The sequence below is a fragment of the Camelus ferus genome, chromosome 26, assembly GCF_009834535.1.
Source record: "Camelus ferus isolate YT-003-E chromosome 26, BCGSAC_Cfer_1.0, whole genome shotgun sequence".
In the NCBI taxonomy this organism is placed as follows: domain Eukaryota; kingdom Metazoa; phylum Chordata; class Mammalia; order Artiodactyla; family Camelidae; genus Camelus; species Camelus ferus.
Genome location: NC_045721.1, coordinates 3,108,557 through 3,126,162, shown reverse-complemented (window position 1 = coordinate 3,126,162; position 17,606 = coordinate 3,108,557). Strand labels below are relative to the sequence as shown.

The following is a 17,606-nucleotide window of genomic DNA, read 5'->3' as shown; positions in this document are numbered from 1 at the left end:
CATTAACTGCTGCCTGACATACTTCAATCCAGCTTGATTTTTATTTCTCTGTCAGACTTAATGACGATGAATAATGATTCAGGAAGAAATAAATCCTCCGCCACACCATGTGACCTGGCTGTTGCCCCCACAGATCATCAATTACCCGTCTCACCAAGGGGAGGATTAATCCATTGGCTCCCCTCCTGCCTACTTCGAAATTGAGCATAAAGAAGACTCTCAGATAAGGAGAAAATCTAGTCCTTAATAGAACGGCAACAGCAAAGCATCTCTTTGTTAAAGAGCAGCCTTGGGAGAGTATCTGGCCCCACAAGAGCCCCTTCTCCCACTCTCAGCAGGTTCAAAGAGTGCAATCTAAAATGGCAGGGAGAGGAGGAGGAGGGTGGGGATGGGCTGGAGAAAGGGAGTTACATATTTTCCTGCATAATAATAAGATGTCCAGACTGCTGGAGAGTGTTGCCTGGCAAATTATGTGGCAGTTAGAAAACGAACTCCTTCCTTCTTAAGGCATTAGCCTGTAATAACTCTGATAATTAGCACTCATCTTTGAAAGGAGTGGTATGTCTGTGTGCGTGCGTGCATGCGTGCATGTGTGTGTGTATGTGTGTTCCAAGAGGTTGGCCTCCTGATCAGGGGTGGGGGAAACGGAGAGACCCCATCAGGGACTCTGAGATTTGTAGTTACAAAGCCCCAGCTTCTGCTGTTTCCTGTCTCTCCTTAGCATATTAAATCTCAGCATGTCCCCACCCTCTGATCAGTCAGTGAGTCAGATTTGAAGAAATGTACTGCTGGGGGGCGGTGGTCAGTGAGAGGAAATGAATCTGATGGAGAGAGGAGGGGCTTCCGCCAGGGGCTTCTCCTGGCGAGGCACAAACCTCAGGGCAGGCTGCTGGGTACACTGAGAGCATCCTTGCTGAGGGTTTCAAGCTGAGGCGCTTTGAGTTTCCTCCCCAGTGGAAAAACAAAAAGGAATCAGAAATCCTTTTACCCCTTTGTGTGGTCTGCGCTGGAGGCTGACTGGACCAGTCAGTAAGGGAGGGGGAGTTGGCATCCCCTCACTTACCTCCCCAGCCAAGCCTGGGAGATGCCACAGACCCACAGACAGGGTCAGGGAGTTACTGAAAAACCTGAGACCAGTTAAGTGAGGAACAGCCAGCTCTGGAGGATCGAAAGACCCAAACTGGGACTGTCCCACTCTGTGTTAGGGGGTACTGGTCCTACCCTTAGGGGGAAAAAAAGGAAGGCTGTGAAAGTATGACCCATTTTCACCTACTTGTGCATAATATGGGTTGAAGCATATAATTTTTCTGAAAATTAGGCACAAGAGTGTAAGCTGAAGCTTAACTCACAATCTATACCTGCTTAGAATCCAGGCACGCCCTCTCTCACTGCTGGCAAAACCGCCAGCCAAGCCTGGCCTCGCGAACCAGTCCCTCCCTCCCTGGTGCTCCAAGGTGGGGGCTTTCTACAGAAAGGCTGGAAGCCTGGACACAGGGTTCTGCTGTCATCATGTGAACTGGATTCAGAACTAGCTTCCAGGGTAAAGAATAGCCCCTTCGACTGGATAATGACCATGATTTATGGTATTCACTCATTTCACACATCTGTAAGGACCTATTAATAGGGGCAGTGCTGGGTTAAACGAACAGAACTTGACTCCGTGTTATTAAGGAGGCTGGAGCCAGGAGAATTGAAGAAGGCAGGCCTCAGATGAAGGGGAAGTATTATAATCAAGGAACTACCATCTCCTCCTGGACTCACACTCTTCCAATTGTAAGGGGCAAAAAAAGACCAATAAGGCAAATGAGCCGATTTGTGCAGATTTGCATCTCAAGCCTTTCTCATGCCTGCAATGTCCTCCCTCATTTCTTGTCTACTCTAGTCTTTCCAGAACCTGACTTCATGGCTCATTGTAACCATCACTTCCTTGAGGTGAAACTTCCTCTGCCTCCGCCTACTGTACTGCAGTAGTGGGCACTGGCTTTAGGGTCCTCTCCATGTCCTTGACATACTTCTTTTATAATCGAACTCTGAATTATTACACATATTTGTTTCCATATCCGATCCCCTCATGAGGAACAAGGGAATTGTCAAGGTCAAGGAATTTGTTTCATTGATATTAAGACTTCAGCTCCTAGGACAATGCTTGCCACACGGTGGGACCTGTGGATGTTTATGGAAGGACAAGAGGTGTTGAGGGTTGGTTTGAGGGGTTAATAAATTGCATGACATAAAAAGTCAACAGAGGAGACACATAATGCACGGAGGTTTATGGTCAGCCAAGATCTTTCAGACTAACAGGAAGTGAGCCAGAAAAAGAACCAGGGTTTTCAACAATTTATAAACTAACTTGAGGGCTTGGCTGCAGGGAGGGTATAGCTCAGTGGTAGAGCGCATGCTTAGCACGCAGAAGGTCCTGGGTTCAATCCCCAGTTCCTCCATTAAAAAAAAAATAATAAACGAACAAGTAAATAAACATAATTACCTCCCACCCCCCCAAAAAAAGTGATCAAGTAGAGGACCATCTTCCCAAAATCTATGTTAGTTTCATCATGATTTTCATATAGATTCTTAAGATTCCTGCTCTCCTGGGCAATCTCATTCACATCACCATAGAGAAGGACCAAAGAATAACAGAAGCAGAAAACCAATTGTTATGCAAGAAAATATTATGGGATGTAGTGATGTCATGGTTGCAGAAGAGGGACCGAGAAAGCTTAGGTAACTGACAACAGAGGGGCTGCGATGCCCTGAGAAGTGAGACAGCTTTTGAGGCCCAGAGGACATATTTTATGGGATATTTTACTAGAGAGGTGAGTGTCACTCACAGGATGCCACCAACTCTGACTCCTCTCGTGACTCTGGTGAAGTCACAACTGCCCAGAAAGAATCTCAGTGGTCACCAAGGGCCTGAAAAGTATCAGAACTTTTAATTGTGTATTCTTGGCTATCAGAATCCCAAATTAATGGCTCCTTGCAACTACAGAATCTAGCAGCATTTCCTGAAGTCTTCCACTGCACCCAGAACACTGCTGTTATCTGGCTCAGGGGAGAAATTCCATCACATTTGATGAGCTGATCTCAGTGAACACAAAGTTTCTGATTTAAAGAATTGAGAATGGCCCCAAGCTACCAAGCCAATGAAGAGGAATCCAAGATAGTCTTAAAATACGGGTTTCAAACTGAAGGCAAAAATTCAGACTTTTTCAATGCAGCATCCACACTGCTGAAAGAAAAAAAAAGGAAAGAACAAAAAGAAAGTTTGCAGACTGTCCTAAGGCTGCTTAGTCAAAGCATTTTGCAAAGTTAAGAAGTTTTCAGAAAAATCCAATAGAGGTGGAAAACCCTGGCTCGCTAGTCCTGAAAGTCCTTTTTCGTTTTTGTAAGTTTTTTTTTTCAGACTTAATTCTGATAACTGTCTTCATTTTCCTTTACTTTAGGTGATTGTAAAAAGTCTAGAAGGAGAATGTTCACTCTCAGAATGTCAGAGTAAGGAATGCTGTGAAACTGTTCTCCAGCAGAACCATAACTGGTGAAAATTATTTTTTTTTCAATTTCTTTAAAGTCTCTGAAAATTATCCAAAGAGCAAACACCAAATTAAAAAATATATATATTCAAGAAAATATACTAACTCAGTAAGAACAGTGAAAGTCAATGGCACTTTGGAGACAACAATCTCCCTCCCTACTGACCCCTCCCTGCCCAGCATGATGGAAGCTCCGCTCTGGTGGTGTGTGGTCGAGATATTAGGGCTCCCTCTGCCATCAGCTCCCAGTTAAGGGATATCAGAAAGAACAGACCACCAGTATTAGTTGCATCCTCGTTTGCTCCAAGATGTAGAAGCAAAATTCTTGACACTTTAGCCAGGAGATCAGGTGCTCTCTGCTTCCACTTTCATTCACAGGACAGAAGCTCTAACCCAGGCATAGCAAGCTAAGAAGAATATTGGAAACTTGATTGGCCTTGGCCCAGCTTGCTTGTAGGACAGAGCTTCTGTGCCAGGAAGAACAAGCTAAGAAGACCTGAAGATGCCACCTTCGGCCAGCTAATAAAGCAGGGCTGTCACTCTGAGAGAAACAGTGGCTCAGAGATTTTTCCATAAGATGAGAAGGACAAGAGGGGGACTGTAAGAAAAGATGGCTCCTAAACTCTCCCCAGAGGAACTGACTGTGTTTGAAAAAGAGTGTAGGAAGGTTTAAGTTTAAGGATGCTCTCAAAACCACTGGAGATTTGGGTGGTAAGCAATTAAGAGAAAGCTGATGGCCTATCAGAGCAACAAACTAAACCACAGCCCAGCAAGTTCATCAGAGAGAACTAGGGAAACAGACAGCCAAGGGGAGCCTGGCTGGAGTCAGAACAAGCGTCAAAGACTTGCTTCCCAAACACATGCTACCGAAAGGACTGAATGTAATCAGGTCAGACCACAGAGCAGCCACATCCTAGAGCCTTGGCAAAAACAACAGAGCAACCATCCAGCAATGAGCAGAGCCTAAGAGCTAGATACGACTCTAGCAGGGACGGACAGCTTAACAGAGAAGATCACGGAAAGAGACAGTCGAAGAGAGTCCTGCAAAAACAACGGTCACCCCACAGTGACTGTGAACTTTCGTAAGGCTGTTCCTCTGAGCAGTGACATTGGTGGCTGCCTATCGCGGGGGAAAGAGATATAATTAAAATAGTCTAGCCAAGCTATTGGGCAAATAAATAAGCAATTAACAACAGAAACAAGCCCTGGAGGGTGGGGGAATCCGTTTCCAACATTGCTATGCTATATTACCTAAAATAGCCAGTTTTCAACAACAACAGCAACAAAATTAAAAAAAATATGTAAAAGAAAAAAAAAAAAACAGCAAAGTGTAACCCATACACAGGAAAAAAAGCAACAACAAAAAAGAGGGCCCAGACGTTAGGTTTAACTGGAAAAGACTTCAAAGCAACACCAAAGACGTCAAACAAGCACAAATGTGCCCAAAGAATTGTAATATCCAAAGGAGAAGAGAAAGAAGGAGGAGCAGGGAAACATTCAAAGAAATAATGACTGAAAACTCCCCAAAGGTGAAGAAAAACATTGCTCTTCACATCCAGGAAGTTCAACAAAACTCTAGTGGGATAAACGCACCATGATCTACATCCAAATACATTATAGTAAAAATGCCGAAAGCTAAAAACAAAGGGAAGATTTTGAAGCAGCAAAGAAAAACAGCTCATCACCTACAGGGGAACCACAATAATACCGACAGCTGACTTCTCATCAGAAACAATGAAAGCTGGAAGGCGGTGGGACGGCAGGCTCAAAATGTTGAAAGAACCAAGAAGGAAACTTACATCCCAACAAAGAAACGTACATCCAGCAAAGCTTTCTTTCAAAAATTAAGGTGAAATAAAGACACTCAGAGGTTTTTAAAAACTGAGAGAATTTGTTACCAGCAGATCCACACTACAATATATACTAATGGAAGTAGTATTTATAAAATTTATATATATATAAATGCATATGTCTTCTTTCTTCTCTTAACTAAGTTAAAAAGTATGTGCTTAAAATCATATGCATATACTTGTTTAGTTGGGCCAATAATATATAGAAATATAACGTCCTTGACAATAACAGTGCAAAGGAGGTAGGTGGGAGCAAAACTGTCACAAGGTAAAGAAATGAAATGACACCAGATTGTAACTCAAATCTGCAGGAACTAATGTTAAGTACCAGGAAGAGTAAATAAGAAGGTTAATACAACAAACATTAAAATATATTTTAGTGATCTGTGACCTACATAGATCACGGAAAGCAGCGCCCACCCCCAGTGGGGAGGCTGGCGCCACCAGACTCCTTCCTGGGAACCACATGGCATCTCAGCATCCCGTAGGCATAGCTTTGAACTGTCTGTGAGCATCTGTGCTTTATCTCCATTAATTTTGTGTCTCTCTTAGCAAGAGGAGCCCTCTTTGCTTCACGGCATTTCAGCTTTGGACAGGTTTCATGGAAATCATCTACTTTCTGAGAGTGGGGGGAACCTGTATTTGCAAATTTACCTACTTGCAAATATTTACTTTTTTTTAAATTGAAGTATAGTCAGTTACAATGTGTCAGTTTCTGGTGTACAGCACATGTCCCAGTCACGCGTATACATACATATATTCGTTTTCATATTCTTTTTCACTAAAGGTTATTACAAGATATTGAATAGAGTTCCCTGTACTATACAGAAGGAACTTGGTTTTTTAAATCTATTTTTATATATAGTAGCTAACACTTGCAAATCTCAAACTCCCAAATTTATCCCTTCCCACCCCCTCTCCCCTAGTAACCATGATTGTTTACTATGTCTGCAAGTCTGTTTCTATTTCGTAGATGAGTTCATGGTGTTCTTTTTTTGTCTTTTTTTAGATTCCACCTATGAGTGATATCACAGATGGACACAGAGGTCATCATTCTAAGTGAAGGAAGCCAGAAAGGGAAAAAAACCCCAAATATTTACTTGTAACCCCCAAATCCATACTTGAGGTTTTGTGACTGTTTGCAGACACGTATGGAGTGGCAAAAAATTTGAGTCACCTGACACACACGTTCCCAGCTGAGCTCCAATGAGGCAACACCGCTTTCTTGTCACACCTCTCATTCTATAAACAAGCGTTTTTTCCATGGCCTATTCAGTTCCCCATGTTTTGCATTTTTGTGTTGGTGATTTTACTGCTTCAAATCGACCCCCAAGGGTAATGCTCAAGTGCTGTCTAGTGATCTCGAGCCCCACAAGGGTGGGATGTGCCTTACAGAGAGAATACACGTGTTGGAGGGGCTTTATCCAGGCGTGAGTAAAAGTGATGATGGCTGTGAGTTTGGCGGTAATCAATCAATCAATGCTGTGCCTCCGGGACAAGGCAGAGGAAATTTGCTGATCCGTATGTGAGATCGCTCCAGAAAGTGTGAAAGTTATATCTGCAGTGCATGAGGAAGCTTTGGAAAAGATGGAAAAGTGGCTACATTTATGGATTCACAAGATAACAACCGATAGAAAAAGCAAAATGGACAGCCTTGTTGTGAAGCTAAAAGTCAGTGAAATGCACCATATTACACAGAGCTGGGAAAATCACTTTCTCAGCTCATTTTATCGTAAAGAATAACGATGTATAATCAGTTATTTGTAAGAAATATGTTCAATAAGGCATCTTTAAAGAGGAACACTCACAAAAATGAAGTTAAATATTGATCAGGTAACAAAAGTCTTGTGACCAGTGGCTTGCAGGAACTTAACCCTGTCTTTCCCCGAGGAGCAATGGCTCTGTATTTGCTAACTCAGAGTCGGTGACTTTAGAGATGAAAACTGAGAAGTGAGTGTATATTTCATTCCAGAGAAATAAAAAGATATATCCACAGAGAAACTTGTACATAAATATTCATAACAGTACACTTCATAATAGCTCAGAAGGGAAAATAACCCATGTCCATCACCTGAAGAACAGGTAAATAAAATGTGCTATAATCCATACAATGATAGATTAACAGCGATGAAAAGAATAAAATACTGACACATGCTACCGTCCAGATGAACCTTGAAAACATGGTATGTGAAACACGCCAATCACAAAAGACCATACTTTGTATGATTCCATTTACATGAAATTTGCAGAATAGGAAAATCTATAAAAATTAGAAAGTAGCTTAGTGATGGTCAAGGAATAGGAGAATTGGGACGGAAAGGTGAGGGAAAACGGGAAGCAATTATTAATGGGTACAGGGTTTCTTTTTGGTGATAACATTCCACGATTTATTATGGTTAATAGCTACATGACACTGTGGATACACTAAAAACCTTTGAATTGTACACTTTAAATAGGTGAACTGTATGATATATAAATTATATCTCAATAAACCTGTTATACAAAAAAAAAAAAAAAGCCTAAGAGATGCATTTAAATGATCCCAAAAGCCCAAAGAAAGACTGACATTTGAAGCATAACTTGTCTTTTCGGGGCATCTTCTGGTTGGAGGCAAACCCACTGAGAAGGGAAAAGCAGTAAGAATGATTATTATTTTTTAGTTGATTTACAATGTCATCTCAGCTTCTGGTTATAAGAAGAATTATTTTGTTTGCATGCACTGCCTTGTAGTATATGGAATTCCTCTCAAGATGAGCTGGATGGACATCCTTGGAATTCTGATCACTGATGTCCGCTTTGGCTAAAGACATTTCACGGCTATAATGGAAACCTATCAGCAGCTGCTACTAAGCCACCCCTGAGGCAAGAGGCATGTGATACCCACTGCTAGAGCCCAAAATAACTGTATCCTTGCCCATACCCTGCGGGAGGATAAAATGCCCATAAATGCAACTACTCCCAGAGTGATGCATGCCGTGGCTTACTGTCTGGTATTTAACTCTGAAAAGAGGCGGTAGGCAGGTAAGAACCTTCTTCTCCCTCTCGCCTACTCTACTGGGACAGAAAGACCCAGAAGTCATGTTCCCTGAGTGGCTGCAGGTTCTGAGCAATCATTCTCCCATGGTTTCCTCTCCTGCATCCTGGCCCACTCCATCCAGGGCCCACTTTTCTCTCTCCTCCCAGCGTATTCACATCCCATCAGGATGCCCGACCACTGCATTCAGGAGTCCCTTCAGGACTTCTGAGAACTTCCTCTGTATCTGCGTTGCTGACCTCTTCTGGTCCTTAACATCCATGCCTTAAGTTTTGATTAAGGGTATTCTTTTCATTGTTTTACTAGCATTTTTTTTTAAAGTGTGGTCTCTCCCAAACATCCTGAAGGCCAGATCTTTAGGAATTACCCTCCCTGTGTCTCCAGAACCTGCCGCGGGTCTAGTTACAAAGAAGAGACTCAATAAACACGAATTAAAGGGGTGCTGAATGAGTGACTTGGGCGTGGCCATCCACGAACCAGCTCCAACTTGATCACATACATCTGTTTTCCACATGCAATCATCTCTCCCTTGCTCTCTTCCCAACACTGTTGCTCTGTCTCAGGAGAAGAGGAACTGGCATAAAGTTCATACTCGATACCAAAATGGGGACAGTGGCAATGAGACGTTACCCTGGGAGTTTGCCCACACAAGAAGGCTGCGTCCCGCTGGCTAGGAAGGCGGGTGGTGTCCAGATGCCCCAGGAAGAAGCTGCGATGCCTGTGTGAAAGCTGGCAGGAGCCTTATGCTCCCCTGTGGACTAGAGACATACATTCCCCGTCACCTGGATGGCAAACCATCTCTCCATTTCCATAGGATTGGGGAAAGCGGTCCTTGTGGCAATAAAGGAAAGAGAGAAGGAAGCCGTCTGCTCAGGTGGGGTGTAGAACTCTCTGTGTGCCTTTGGCATTTGGAAGGCACTGGTTGGTTTTTCAGTCACTGAAGAAACATTGAAACAGATGGTAACAGTACTTACAAGATCCCAAAAGGGAGAAATTAGCCAGAGCTCCTGGGAGAGGACAGACTCATAAGTTAGATAAACCCCACTAACAAAGAGAGCTAGCAAAGGAAACTGCCGCAGGGGGAAGACGTGCCACAGAGAACACAGGTGGCGGGAGAGGCGGGGGGACCAGGAGGAGACAAACGTCGAAAAGCTCTCAAAATCTCAGAAACTGCCGGAGAAAAAACTGCATTTACTGTCTGAGACACCACGTGAAGACTGGACGGAGCTGAGGCAGCCTTAAAACTGGCGTTGCACCCATCCCGAGAGGCCGTCCTTAGAGCAGCGCTGTTTTCCATCGTCGCCACACTCTCATAGTCCACAGCACCGGCCCGGCTGCCCTTCCTGAGAGTCGGCTGTGCCCGACGTCCTCCGAGGTGCCTTACATACGTCCCCACATTTAGTTTTCATAATAGCTCAGAACCAGAGCTGTCACGTGTATATCTCACAGTGTATAAATAAATATTATTCCTTTTCCATTTGCTCTCATCCCCCCAAATACAAGCCATCAGCAGATCCCATCCCCTGGCCTCCAATTACGTCCCGAAACTATTTCTCTCTCTCTCTCAATCCACTTTTACTTTCTTTTCTTCCATCGATCCCGTCTGAGCCTGAGTCCTTCTCCGTGGCGGGCCCCTCTTTTATATTCTTCATAGCTCTTGTTCCACATTCTAAACTTACGTGGTTTAGATATTTAAATCCACATATCTGTTATGTCTCCCACCACTAAATTACTCAGTCCCATGGGCCCAGTACCTAGAATGGCAGCGCTGTCCTAGAGCATACAGTACCAGCCACAAATACGACCACGTTTAAATTTTCTAACAGCCATGTTAAAAAAAATAAAATAAAAGAATCTGTGAAATTAATCTTTAAAAACAGATTTTATTTAGCCCAATACATTCAGACTGTTTTCCTTTCAATATGTTTTCAACAGAGCAATTATTAAGGAGGCATTTTATCTTCTTATTCTCCTACTAAGACTTTGAAATCTGGTGTTTATATGAACAGCACATCCCAATTCAGGTTAATCCATGTTTCAGACAAGTCAGTGGGTCCATAGGCTGGTGGCTGCTGGGCGTTCCGTGCAGCCCCAGACCACAGTGAGTAATGATGAGATACCAGTTGAACTGAAAAATCAGTGAATCACTGAATGGAGGCGTCAGTGTATAAATAAATGAATAAATTCCCATTTTCACAGATCAGGAAAATGAAGCTCAGTGTGCTTCCCTGAATTCTCCAATGTATCATACTTTTAGAATGGTGGGGGGAGCTGATTTTTGAATCCTTGACTCACTAAATTCAAGGCAGTGTTACTTTCCATGATACGGCCTGGCATCTTAGGTCAGTCTTCTCACCAGAAACTTTCAAGGGCTCTTTACTACCTAAAAATAAATTTTTTATCCTGACACTTAAAATCTGCCACCATCTAACTCTCAACAGTTTTCCACAGCTTTTTTTAAAATATTTTTATTCCCCTAACTAATTCTTTTTTTATTGACATATAGTCAATTTACAATGTTGTGTTAATTTCTGGTGTACAGTATAGTGATTCAGTTTTATATATATATATAATTTTTCATATGCATTTTCACTTTAGATTAATACAAGATATTGAATATAGTTCCCTGTGCTGTATGGTAGGACCTGGTTGTTTATTTTATATGTAGTAGTTAGTATCTGCAAATCTTGAAATCCTACAGCTTTTTATACACAATGTCCCCCAAGCAGGAACACCAAGGAGCCTGCCCAGTGAATGGTGTGACATCCCAGCTCTCCGTATCTCTGCTCTTCATTGCCCTCTTCGGATGCTGCAGGTGAGGGCAGAGTCAGTCCTTTCGGTCCCAGGGCTGTATCAGGTGTGAGAGCAGTAGCCTCCCCATGAGACGTAGCCCGTCTTATCCATCTGCTCGCCTCTGCCCAGTGCAGTGCCTGGAGTGCCCACAGTAGCTTGAATGGATGAATGGACCCCACCACCTACAACCACACTGAGTACAACCTTACATGTCTTTGTCCACATGGCCCCTTCCACCTAGAATTTCCCATCTCTCTACAGGCGAGGGTCATTCAAACATCATTTTCCTCTTCAAGGTTTCCCCCAGATGACCCCCCACAAAGAGATCTCATTCCTCCCTCACTCCCACACCACTTCATTCCAGCTCCTCCCACCCGACACGTAACACTACATAGCACACATCTCATTACCTGACGGAATGTCAACTCTTTGGTCCAAAAATGTATCATGCCCCATGCCCAGCATGGGCTTTTGTGTGATGTGGTAAGAAAAAAAAAAAAAAAACCCACAGAAGACTGAATTTAAAAGGGCAGATCTCAATTCAAAAGGTTTAAGTCTTGGCTTTAAATGTACTGGATGGCAATTATAATTACTGAGTCTGAAATTTCTCCCCAGTTATGTACGAAATAAAATCTGCTCTGCCTGTCTATTCATGAGATAAAAGTCAGAATTAAAGAATACAATATATGGAGACATGTTTTGTAATTTGGAAAATGCTTTTCAATATATATATATGTACAATATTATAACATTATATCATTATAATATAATTCTAGGTAATAATAATATATTATTAATATATTAAGTATTCAGATGGACTAGAGAATGCATGCATATTTTATTTTATCTTTATTTTATCTTTTTCATGGAATTTACTCATACTGCACATTTTTCTCACTTATTTACTGGTGCACACGTTTAATGCCTGTTTCCTACCATTGTAACGGATGCTTCCAGAGGCCAGGAGCTCTGTTTTACTCCCATCTCTGTCCCCGGTGTCTGTAAGAGGACCTGCCACGGGCCATTCAATAAATATCAGCCAGTGAATTAAAACAAATGCATACATACAAAATAAAATGAGGATTCTGAGAAGATGCTGGTAGCAGTTGTAATAGTTTCAAAATTTCTCTAAATCCCCAAATAAAAAGAGAATGCAAAAGCCCAACAAGAAACTCACACTCAACCTTGATAACACAACTAGGTGACAGAGGACTCCCGTGAACTTCAAACTACAAGTGAAAAGAAATAAACCAACAAAAACTGTAAGTCCTGTAGGTATACGCACCTGTGCAGGAGACAGAAGGAAGCAGCGGGGCACCTGCTGGCCCTCAGAGTGGCAGGACCATTATGCAGAGAGAAAGCCCAGCAGCTGAAATGGGGGGGGGCCTATTCCACCCCCAGGTACAGGGGGGTCTATGGAAGGTCAAAAGAGGCAAGCACAGCCCAGCCCCTCTGACCTTCCCACATGACCCATCAGAACTTCCTTCCAGGAGAGAGCTCTGTACTGAAAAGAAACTGATCTACGTAGACTCAAAGTCCATCAGGACAAGGACAATGGAGACAAAGAAAGGAGAGGTTCAGCTGAACACGGGGGAGGGAGAAAGAGCCAATAACCTCAGTAAATGGGCCGTTATATTTTTTAAACACTACACACACACATATTTATGCCAAAAATTCAAAAAGTAAGGAGCTCTGCTAAGTTAGAAGAGCAACCTTAAATCATACCTCCTTCTAAAAGTTCAAGAGACAAATACGTGCTAATGAGCAAGGGAAAAAACACCAGAATCAGATCCTTTTTATAAAGTTATTTACCAAAGCAGCAAAATAACATGCTTACAGACAACGAAAACACATCAGAAATAAATGCTTTCAAAACAGATCAAAACCACCGCCTTCTGTTTCAAAGCAGACGAAGACATTAAGAAAATGATACAAGACATGAAAGAACAATATAAGGATGAGAAAATTCACAAATTAGGCTTAAGAATGACAAAAATAAGTGGAGACGAAAGAGTAAATCACTTCAGAGATGAAGATTAAACTGAAAGGAAGAGAAGATGAATAAACACAATGAATAATTCTCCAAGAGAACCAGAAGGTAAAATTAAGGAAACCATTTAAAATTCCCAAAGAAGCAGAGCTACAAAGAGCTTCAGTGCTAAGTGACAAACTGAAGAAAGACAAGGATGATCCAACACATGAATAATTAGAGACCTCGAAAACAAAAGAGGAATAAAGGAAAGCAAACACATGGTCATTTCCTAAAAATCCAAATTAAAGAAATTAGTATATATTAAAAGAGCATCGTCCTAATGTCAGTTCAGAGCAACCAATACTGAAATACATTCCAGGAAAATTACTGAACTTAAGAGTAACATTTGAAAAAAGTATTTGAGCCTCCAAAAAAAAACCAAAAAACTTATTTATGGGGGAAACATATTAGATCATCATCAGATGTTTCAACTGCAGTGTTTTATTCCAAAAAATAAATACAGTAACATATTTTACATTCTCAAGAAAAGAAATGTGAACCCATTTTTTTTTTATATCCAGCAAACCTGACATTTCAGGATAAAAGGTCCAAAGTGGTAACAGGTGCGAACTCGGGTAACTTTGTTCTCATGAGCCTTTCCTGTTGTATCTACAGAGATGCCGAGAGAGACACCAACATACAATTAGTATTTGTGTATTATATATGGTTCCTTATGAAATTAAGATAAAAGGGGTCAGTAGGGAGAACATACAATATTTAATGGCTCAGATGCTGGGGCTATGGTATAACTATTTTAACTGGGGAGACTATGGGGAGCTGCAAAAAAGCTTTAATTTATCAGTTAATCATTAATGCTGTAGTATCAGTACTGCTATTTGCAGGATATTATGTGTATAATATTGGATAGAGTAAATGAGTAATTATGGAATATTCTAATTTGTCATTTCCTGTGTCTCTGAGACACAAGATGCTCAATATGGAGAATACAGGAGAATAGATACAAACCCTGAAATCACGAATTGAATTGGAAGGATCAGTATTTACTCGTTAAGCTCTTGTGTAAACATGTGTCTTTCTTAGTTCTGGCCCAGGAAGAGCCCTAAAGACAGTTACAAACTCAGTACCACATCCCTGGCCCTGGCACTCAGAAACCTAGCAAACTTGAAATACCAGTCCCACTAAAAGAAACTCAGTCTTGGGGGGGGGGGTGCAGTAAGCTGATTCCAGAAAAGTGTGCAAGATGGGCCTAGAGTACCTGGCCACACTCGGTAACAGTAAAGCTAGCAGAGACAAACGCAGTCATGACATCAGGACTCAGGGGCAAACCTGAAGAGGCTCCCACTGGCAAAAAAATGGGACAATCTGAACTTCAAAAGGGGTAGGAATTGCAATTGATCAAAACCCGGCAGATACGGTAAATCCATGCATTCATAACCATATTTCCTTAAAAGCCTATTCGGTCACCTTTGTAGAACTGTAAGGAACCAGTTCTTTAACTGGAATATTGATAAATAAAAGGGCAGAGGAAAACAAGATGTCTGCCTTTTCTAAAAGAATGGCAGTGCAGAGTCCCAAATAGTCCATGAGGAAAAGTGCTGATTCAAAGTGACTTCAATTAATCAATGGAAAAGAAATGATAGAATGAAACCATTTTGCAAGCTTCGATGAATTAATGGATGTAGGCATTGAGCACCAACATCACAAAAGCAGAGACAATCAGAGACTGCACATCTTTGGATGAAAGAACGCACCGCCACTTACAATCTTGCCAAATGCACCAATTCCAAAACCTATCAAGTCTCTGGACCCATCTGCCAATTTTCAGGGAGTAGAAAGAACAGATGACATTGTTGAGTTGAACCACAGAGACACATTCAGCAAAAACCAACACTCTAGAAAATTCTGTAGGTCAAATGCCCCCAAAGTTGGTTTTTGTTTTTGTTTTTGTTTTTGTTTTTGTTTTTTGGATAAGTTATAAGGAAAAGAAGCAAACAGAGAAGGAACCTGCAGACTCAAATCAATGAAAAGAAATACATCAAGTTATAAAATAAATTAAGCAAGACTGAACTATGGTAATTAGGGAGGCAGTCTTCATCATAAAACTCTACAAAAACCTAAGAAATGGTTCCGGAGAAAGTCAAGAGTGGTGGTTTATTTTGGTGGCACAAAAAGGGTCATGGTAGGGATGGAGCAAATGACGGCAGTCCTGGAATGAGTGACCTGGGTCTTGGTTACAGGGCATTTGCCTTAAAATTCATTCAGTGATAACGGCTATTTTTTTGGTAAAATTTTGTGTCTGTGTTTTCTTTTCTAATGGAAGGCTGGGGGAGAAAAGATGGATTCCAGTTTTAAAGGCACCTGGTGAGACCCTAAGTGTCTCCCTGAGTCTAACTCTAAAATACTAATGAAGAATGAAGGGGGTGAAACACACACTAAAAATTAATTTGATAGACCACCTGATACCCGAACTTAAAGTGAATTTCCACTGGCTGTAAGGCATAGGGAGTTCAATTGAGATAAGCTGTAAAATTGTAATAATAATACAATTTCCCTCACAGGGTGGCAGTGGGGATTAAATGAATTTAGATGCGGAAAGCACTCAGAGTGAGGCTTGACCTAGACAAAGAGCTATGTTTAAGGATAAGCTGCTGTTTTTATCATAAATCTACCCATAGCCACGTCTTATAAAGAGAGAGATCCCTGAAACAAAAAATAAAAAGATACCGTCTACATCCCACTGTTCTTCCCCCAAACTCAGATTTGGACCAACAACAACAACAACAGCAAAAACTGTAACAGCTATCCCTTCTCACATGGCTTCTTGAACTGATAAAACATTTATCTCTTGTCATCTCTTGGCATCCATCCTGTGACATGCATTTGTAGTTATTAGCTGGGGAAGAGAGATGCAACTAATAGATTATCCACTGATGGACGTACGTCCCGTCTCACCAGCTGAAAAAAGGACGGGATACAAGGGCAGGAGACTGGGCCCCTGCATTGGCTCGGCATCCTGGGAGCCAGGGCTGTAGAGTGCGGCAGTCACTCCCAGTGTTGGGACACCGGGCAGCCAGGCTAAGAAAAAATGCCACCCACAAAGCAAAGCTTTACTGCGAAGTTGAAGATTCTGCAGAAACTGAGACAGGGCCAGAAGCTGTGCCCATCAAGCCATGTTCAATAATGGCTGTAAGAAAGGAATTACAGAATTAGCCAATCGGACCCCAAGAGAAGTCATGTTTTCTCAGATAAGTTTACGGATTCAGTGCAAGTGTAACTGCTGGATGTTGGAGAAAAATGAATCTGAATTTCTTCCACAAGAGAACAAAAAAAATGGCAAAAAGCTGAGATGATTTTGAACATTAAAAATTAGGAGCAACGTAGCTTCAAGCAGGAAAAAACATATTATAAAGCTCTATGAATTTTTACAGTGGGTTTCCACTACAGAAAGGCTAATAAAATAGAATAGATGTAGAAACAACCAAAGTAAATATACACTGAAATTAGTATATGATAAAGGGAAATTTCAAGTCAGCGAGGGAAATGACATTGTTAAATAAGTGGAATCGGAAGAGTGAATAACAATTTGGGGGAAATAATAAAGCCATAAAATAACTAGAAGAAATATATAAAAATATTCATATAATCTTAGGATGGGTTAAACTTTTTAAGCATAAAATAGAAAACGATTCAAAACAGAAAAGACATGCCTCTCCCATTCCATAAACATTAAAATGTTCTGTATATCAAGAAATATCATGATGACATTTAAAAGCAAATAGTAAAGAATATTAACAACACACATTTTTAAAATGCTTACCTACATGAACAATATTGACAAAATACTAAAAGAAAGCTGACCAACTTCACCCAAATTAAGCAGAGAACATAAAATGCAAAAAAAAAAAAGAAGAAATATGCATGTCCAATAAAAGTATGAAAAAAGATCAATCACACCAGCAATCAAAGAAACATAAAAATGTTTAATGTTATCATATTTTATTCATAAAGTTGAGAACATTTTTTTTAATCTAGTCTTGTCAAAGGTGAGGCGAAATGAGCATTTTAAATCACCACTCTGAGAACACTACAGCCTTCTTACAGAGTGATTTGAGAATGTATATTAAAAATCTTAAAGACATAATTATTCTTGACCAGAAATTTCTGGAAATTTATCCAAAGGGAAGTATCAGAGTTTGAGCAAATACGTACACGGTTATTTGCTAAAGCACTGATTATGACAGCCAAATGCAAAAATTTACATACGGAGATTAACAGAAGGTAATATTTTGAACAAACTGTGCCATATTAGGTAGTAAACTAACGTTTCATAAACTGTAGTGTATTTTTATAGATGCATAATGGAAAACAAAGTTATTAAATGAAAACAAAGCTATTAAAGTCATGACAGA

General features: G+C 41.1%; 1 protein-coding gene across 4 annotated transcripts in view; it reads right to left on the bottom strand.

Annotated features, from left to right (window-relative positions):
• Nucleotides 1-17,606, bottom strand: part of ZMAT4 (zinc finger matrin-type 4) — a 284,740-nt gene that overhangs the window by 123,707 nt on the left and 143,427 nt on the right. The window lies entirely within an intron of this gene.